The sequence below is a fragment of the Arachis ipaensis genome, chromosome B5 (assembly GCF_059453495.1).
Source record: "Arachis ipaensis isolate K30076 ecotype BB chromosome B5, ASM5945349v1, whole genome shotgun sequence".
In the NCBI taxonomy this organism is placed as follows: Eukaryota; Viridiplantae; Streptophyta; class Magnoliopsida; order Fabales; family Fabaceae; genus Arachis; species Arachis ipaensis.
The window spans coordinates 77,089,127-77,096,290 of record NC_142440.1 but is presented as its reverse complement, the minus strand read 5'-3'; the positions used below and the strand labels follow the sequence as shown (position 1 = coordinate 77,096,290).

The following is a 7,164-nucleotide window of genomic DNA, read 5'->3' as shown; positions in this document are numbered from 1 at the left end:
TCTAGCTCAAGATATGAGCTTTGGAGGAAGATGATAAATAGTAACCAAAAGGGCTTCTCTCTTCTTCTCTTTTCAGCATGTATGAGTGTGTTTGTTTAGTGTTGTGGCTGGTTTGGTTCATTTAATGAGCCTTTTATATGTTGGGCTTGGACCCAACTTGGGCCCGGTCCAACCCGTTAGCGTTTTTAGCCCGTTTGGCCCAACTTCAGGCCAAACCTTTAAAATTAACGCCCGGTTTTTCATTTCTAACATTTTTCTAAGGTTTTCGCCGGTTTTCACTTTTTCTCAGGCGGTACCGGGCAGACTTGAACCAGTTCAACCGGTTCAACTACTGGTTCGTGTTTTTTCATGGTTTTTCGCAAGAAGCACATTTTCTGACTCAGAAGACCTACTGAGTCCGAAAATCACCTTTAAATCGTCAAATTCTCACTCTAACTTTTCAGAATCTAATTTGGGCAATCAATCACTTAATTAACTGGTTGATTAGTTGCGGTTCTTATATTCTCCCCACCAAATAAGAAATTTTGCCCTCAAAATTTGAATTACCTGAGAAAAGTACGGGATAATCCTTTCGCATCTCAAACTCCAATTCCCAAGTGTGCTCTTCTACTCCTGCTCGCTCCCAAGCAACTTTAACCAATGGAACATCCTTTCCTCACAGCTTTTTCACACTAGTGTCATCGATCCTTACTGGCGTTACTTGGAAAGTTAAGTTCTCTTCCAACTCGACCGATTCAGGCTCCAACACATGAGCCGCATCCAACGTGTACTTATGGAGTTGTGACACGTGGAATACGTCATGCAAGTTAGACAGATGAGGTGGCAAAGCGACTTGATATGCCACCTGTCTGAATCTCTTCAAAATCTCAAACGGTCCTATGTATCTTGGGTTCAACTTCTTGGTCTTGATTTCTCTTCCGATCCCAGTTGTCAGTGTAACCCTAAGGAATACTTGTTCTCCTACTTCAAACTCTAATGGTTTCCTTCTCTGATCCGCATAACTCTTTTGTCGACTTTGAGCAGTTAAAATCCTTTCTCGTATTCTCTTAATCTTCTCAGTAGTCTCTGCTACCACAACTGGACCCAATACACTTGCTTCACTAGACTCATACCAACAAAGTGGAGACTGGAACTTCCGTCCATACAAAGCCTCATACGGAGCCATCCCAATGCTCGCATGAAAACTATTGTTATATGCAAACTCCCCACATCCGGTATGCAAATTCTTCCCTTGTATCTCCATAACCCTTCATCATCCTTAGTGAATTCTTCGCGCCTCTTATAACCAACTGGATGAAACAATTGTTGAAGCTTCTGCTCATCTTGCTGAGCCCTTTGTATTTCTGATTTAAACGTGCTTGAGATTTATAGCTGGTTCAAACAAGCTCTCCCGGCAACTTTTCTAATATCCAGCTTAAGATCCACAAACTTATCTACTAGCTCCTCTTCCTTAATCCTTATCCAAGCTACTGTTAGAGATTTCCGACTCAAAGCGTTTGCTACTATGTTCGCCTTTCCAGGGTGATAACTCAACTCAAAATCATAATCTTTAAGCAATTTCATCCACTTTCTCTAGCGCATATTTAGCTCCTTCTGATCAAAGATATACTTGAGGCTCTTATGATCAGAAAAGACACTAAACCTTACTCCAAGTGGTGTCTCCAAATCTTCAATGCAAAGACAATCGCCACTAATTCCAAGTCATGAGTGGGGTAATTCACCTCATGCGGTCTTAGCTGACGCGATGCATAAGCCACCACATTCCGATGTTGCATCAATACGCAACCCAAACCTTTCAGTGACGCATCACAATATACTTCAAACGATTCATGCGGTTCCGGTAAGATTAGAACAGGTGCTGAAGTTAATCTCTGCTTTAAAGTCTGAAAACTCTCTTCGCACTCTGATGTCCACACAAATGGCACCTCTTTCCTTGTTAATTTCGTCATTGGTAGTGCAATCCGGGAAAATCCTTCAATAAATCTCCGGTAACATCCGGCTAAACCCAAAAAGCTCCTGACTTTCGTTACAGTCGTCGGTCTTTCCCATTCCATCACCGCTTCCACCTTTGAAGGAACTACAGCTATTCCTCCTTTACTCACCACGTGGCCTAAGAACTTTACTTCCTCCTTCCAGAACTCGCACTTTGACAATTTAGTGTACAACTTCCGCTCCTTCAGAATTTGCAACACAATCCTCAAGTGTTCCTCATGCTCTCTTGCCGTCTTAGAGTAAACCAAGATGTCATCTATGAAAACCACCACGAATTTGTCTAAAAAGGGACGAAAGACTCTGTTCATGTAATCCATGAAAACAGCAGGTGCATTCGTTAACCCAAAGGACATTACTGCAATCTCGTAGTGTCTATAGCATGTCCTAAACACAGTCTTAGAGATATCATCCTCCTTCACCCTTATCTGATGGTAACCGGATCTCAAATCAATCTTGGAAAACACTCCAGCTCCTTGCAATTGATCCATCAAATCATCTATCCTTTGCAGCGGGTACTTGTTCTTCACAGTCACCTTGTTCAACTGTCGGTAATCCACACAATCTCATTCCCCCATCTTTCTTCTTCACCAATAAAACTGGCGCTCCCCACGGTGATACACTCGGTCGAATGAACCTCTTGTTCAGAAGCTCTTCCAACTGAGTCTTTAATTCTGCCAGCTCTATCGGAGCCATTCTATATGGCGCAATCGACATTGGTCCGGCTCTCGGCACCAATTCGATGGAAAATTCAAATTCCCTTTGAGGTGGGAACTCAGGGATATCTTCCGGGAACACTTCTAGAAAATCTCTAACCACCGGTATATGATCTAAGTTCTGGGCATCACCTAATGCATTAGCAACAAACATAATATAACCCTGACACTCCTCCCCACTACAATGCACTATTACAGAGTTCAAGTAATACCACGTAGATACCACTGCTCCATTCTCTCCTTCTGGCATAAACCGAATGGTCCGTTCAAAATAGTCCAACAAAACCTGATTCTTCGAAAACTGATCAAACCCCAAAATCATTTCAAGCCCCACCATTGGTAAACAGATCAAATCATGCACAAACTCTCTACCCTCAAGCTTGAACCCTACTTGTCTACAACCTGACCTAGTCATAACTGTTTGATGCGGAGTATGTACATGCAGATCAGAAGGTAACTCTAACACTTTCAAGCCTAATTCCTCAACTTTAGCAAATGAAATAAACGAATGCGAAGCTCCAGTATCATATAATGCAACTAAGGACTTATCACCAATTAAACATATACTTCTCATCAACGGAATCGCCTTAGAAGCATCCTTGGCATTCACAGCAAAGACTCGACCTTGATGCTGACTCTGGCCCGCATTTTGATTCTGCCCACGAGGGAAATCCTTCGCAAAATGACCAAGCAAGCCACAGTTGAAGCACCCACATATACCAATCTTGCAAGAGTCATATGGATGAAAACACCTACAACGATCACAAGTTAAATCCGAAGAACCCTTACTCTGATTTCCTCTCCCTTTGCCACGCTGAATCTGGTCATGTGTGTTCTTTCTGAAGCCTCCTTGACTTTGAGGCGCATATACTCCTCTCTTGAAGCTTTGTCTTCTCGGATGAAGGTACTTGCCATGCCCACGACTAGAGCTCCCTCCATGAGTGTCCTTAGATGCCGCCACGGTCTTGGCATACTCCTCCACTACTCTAGCCTTATTCACCAAGTTGGAGAAGACACGGATCTCCATAGGAGCCACATCAGTCATAATATTGTCCTTCAAACCCCTTTGGTACTTATTGCACCTCCAACTCTCGAAAGTTTCTGGGTCACCCTGACACACCCGAGAAAACCTACAAAGCTCTTTGAACTTATTGGTGTACTCAGCCACAGACATGGAACCTTGCTTCAGCTGCATTAGCTCTATCTCCTTCGCTTCCCTTGCAGACTTAGGGAAATACTTCTTGTGGAAATCCATTTGGAACACCTCCCATGGAATGTCGGCGTTCCGAAGCTGTAGCAAATGACACTCAGCTTGCCACCAGGGTTGGGCTTCTCCCGCTAGTTGATAAGCAGCAAACTCTACATATTGATTGAGTGGAACATGATGTGCCTGTAAAGCACGCTCCATAGCCTGGAACCAGTGGTCCGCTTCAACAGGATTTATGGACACTCATAAAGTGGCGGATGATTCTTGAGGAATGTCGCCAAGGTCATCGAAACTCCTCCCGTGTTATCGCCATTTCCCTCAGCATTGTCATTGGCATTTCCTTCTCCACTCCCATTGCCATTCCCCACCAGTTGGCCTAACCTCTGCACAGCTTGTAGAGTCGCAGCAGCACTCGCTTCCATGGTGTTAGCTAAGTTAGCCATGGCTGCCATGAACTCGGCATGGTTATCGGTTGGTTGCTTATTCCTACTCTCTCACGTACGTGTTCGACCTCGCCCGCGAGTGGCCCTTAGGGTTCCTGTCTACACCAAACAATCGATATCAAGGTGATCAGTCTCAATATCAAAAGTCTATTGCTTCAATTATCCCAAACAGGCACTCACAAACAAGCATGCTATTCATATATAAAGTAGATAACCTAATAGCATCAAAGAAAAGACACACAGAGTATGCAATGAAGCACAATCGGTCCATCCCTCAGGCTCACGAGTACAAACCGCTCTGATACCACTAAATGTAACACCCTAATTATCCTAAGCCTTACCTCACATCGTAAAGCAAAGGTTAATAAGAGGTTATGACAGTTCTATTCTCATACATATAATATATAGAAGAATAATATAATATCTAGAAGCCCGATGAAAAATATAGCTCAAAATATTGGATTTGAAAAGCGCAAAACGTACTAACAAAGCTACTAGCACGAGACACAAGAGACAAACAAGATATATCAAAATATAAGTACATAATATCATAGGAAACTATCCATAACTCAAGGAGTTTAAGCCGGCTAGCCATATACAGTTCATATAGAAACTTGACAGTTTTAAAACAGCTTATAAAAGTTTTTCTCTCATAATACAAGCCTCAAGGCTAAACAAAATACAAAAGAGAGACGTATAAACAGATAACCAAAAAGATCCCAAAATAATCCAGGATCCTCCACTTCTGTCACCATCCCAAACAACTCTCTGATGAGCGGATAATTTATACGCTTTTTGGCATTATTTTTAGGTAGTTTTTAGTATGTTTTAGTTAGTTTTTATTATATTTTTATTATTTTTTAAATAAAAATCACATTTCTGGACTTTACTATGAGTTTGTGTGTTTTTCTGTGATTTCAGGTATTTTCTGGCTGAAATTGAGGGACCTGAGCAAAAATCTAATTCAGAGGTTGAAAAAGGACTGCAGATGCTGTTGGATTCTGACCTCCCTGCACTCAAAGTAGATTTTCTGGAGCTACAGTAGCCCAATTGGTGCGCTCTTAATTGCGTTAGAAAGTAGACATCCTAGGCTTTCCAGAAATATATAATAGTCCATGCTTTTTCTGGGATTTGATGGCCCAAACCGGCGTTCCAAGTCAGCATAAAAATTTTGGCGTAAAAACGCCAAAACTGGCATAAAAGCTGGAGTTAAACGCCCAAACTGGCACCCAAGCTGGAGTTTAACTCCAAGAAAAGTCTCTACATGTGAAAGCTTTAATGCTCAGCCCAAGCACACACCAAGTGGGCCCGGAAGTGGATTTCTACATTATTTACTCATTTCTGTAAACCCTAGGTTACTAGTTCTCTATAAATAGGACCTTTTGCTATTGTATTTTCATACCTTTTCATCTTGGAATCTTTAGTTCATCTTTTGATCTCTTGATCACATTTTGAGGTCTAGCCTCACGGCCATGCCTAGCCCTTTTGTTCTTATGTATTTTTCACGGCAGAGTTTCTACACACCATAGATTAAGGTGTGGAGCTCTGCTGTTCTTCACGAATTAATGCAAAGTACTATTGTTTTTCTATTCAACTCAAGCCTATTTCTTCTCTAAGATATTCATTCACACACAAGAACATGATGAATGTGATAATTATGTAACACTCATCACTATTCTCACCTATGAACGCGTGCCTAACAACCACTTCCGTTCTACATGCAAAACAAGCTTGAATGTGTATCTCTTGGGTTTCTAATCTAAGATTAAAACCTTCGTGGTATAGGCTAGAATTATTGGCGGCCATTCTTGAGATCTGAAAAGTCTAAACCTTGTCTGTGATATTCCGAGTAGGATCTGGGAAGGGATCACTGTGACGAGCTTCAAACTTGCGAGTGTTGGGCGTAGTGACAGACGAAAAAGGATCAATGGATCCTATTCCAACATGATCGAGAACCGACAGATGATTAGCCGTGCGTTGACAGCGCATTTGGACCATTTTCACTGAGAGGACGGGAGGTAGCCATTGACAACGGTGAAACCCAACATACAACTTGCCATGGAAAGGAGTATGAATGATTGGATGAAGACAATAGGAAAGCAGAAGTTCAGGAGGAACAAAGCATCTTCATACGCTTATCTGAAATTCTCACCAATGAATTACATAAGTATCTCTATCTTATTTTATATTTTATTCATCTTTTAATTATCAATTCTCCATAACCATTTGAATCCGCCTGACTGAGATTTACAAGATGACCATAGCTTGCTTCAAGCTGACAATCTCCGTGGGATCGACCCTTACTCAGGTAAGGTTTATTACTTGGACGACCCAGTACACTTGCTGGTTAGTTGTGCGGAATTGCAAAAAAGAGTTGAGATTACAATTGTTCGTACCAAGTTGTTGGCGCCATTGATGATCACAATTTCGTGCACCAAGTTTTTGGCGCCGTTGCCGGGGATTGTTCGAGTTTGGACAACTGACGGTTCATCTTGTTGCTTAGATTAGGTAAATTTATTTTATTCTTTAGAATTTTTAAGAATGAATTCTAGAGTTTCAGATGATGTTTTTATCATCACAAATGCTGATTGATTCTCATCAATTTGGCTGTTGTATGTAATGTCCTGCTGAAGCTTGGCTAGCCATGTCTAATCTTTTTAGACTGAAGCTTTAGACTAACATTGCATGATTCCTGGAATTCTTATTAAGAATTTTGAAATCTTTATTTTCTTTTCCAAATAATTTTCAAAAAATTACAAAAATAATTTATAAAATCATAAAACCAAAAATAATCTATGTTTCCTATTTG

At 41.3% G+C, this 7,164-nt stretch overlaps 1 pseudogene; it reads right to left on the bottom strand.

Annotated features, from left to right (window-relative positions):
* Positions 1-1,365: 1,365 nt before the first annotated feature.
* Positions 1,366-4,113, bottom strand: LOC148564680 (uncharacterized; annotated as a pseudogene).
* Between the last annotated feature and the right edge of the window lie 3,051 nt (positions 4,114-7,164).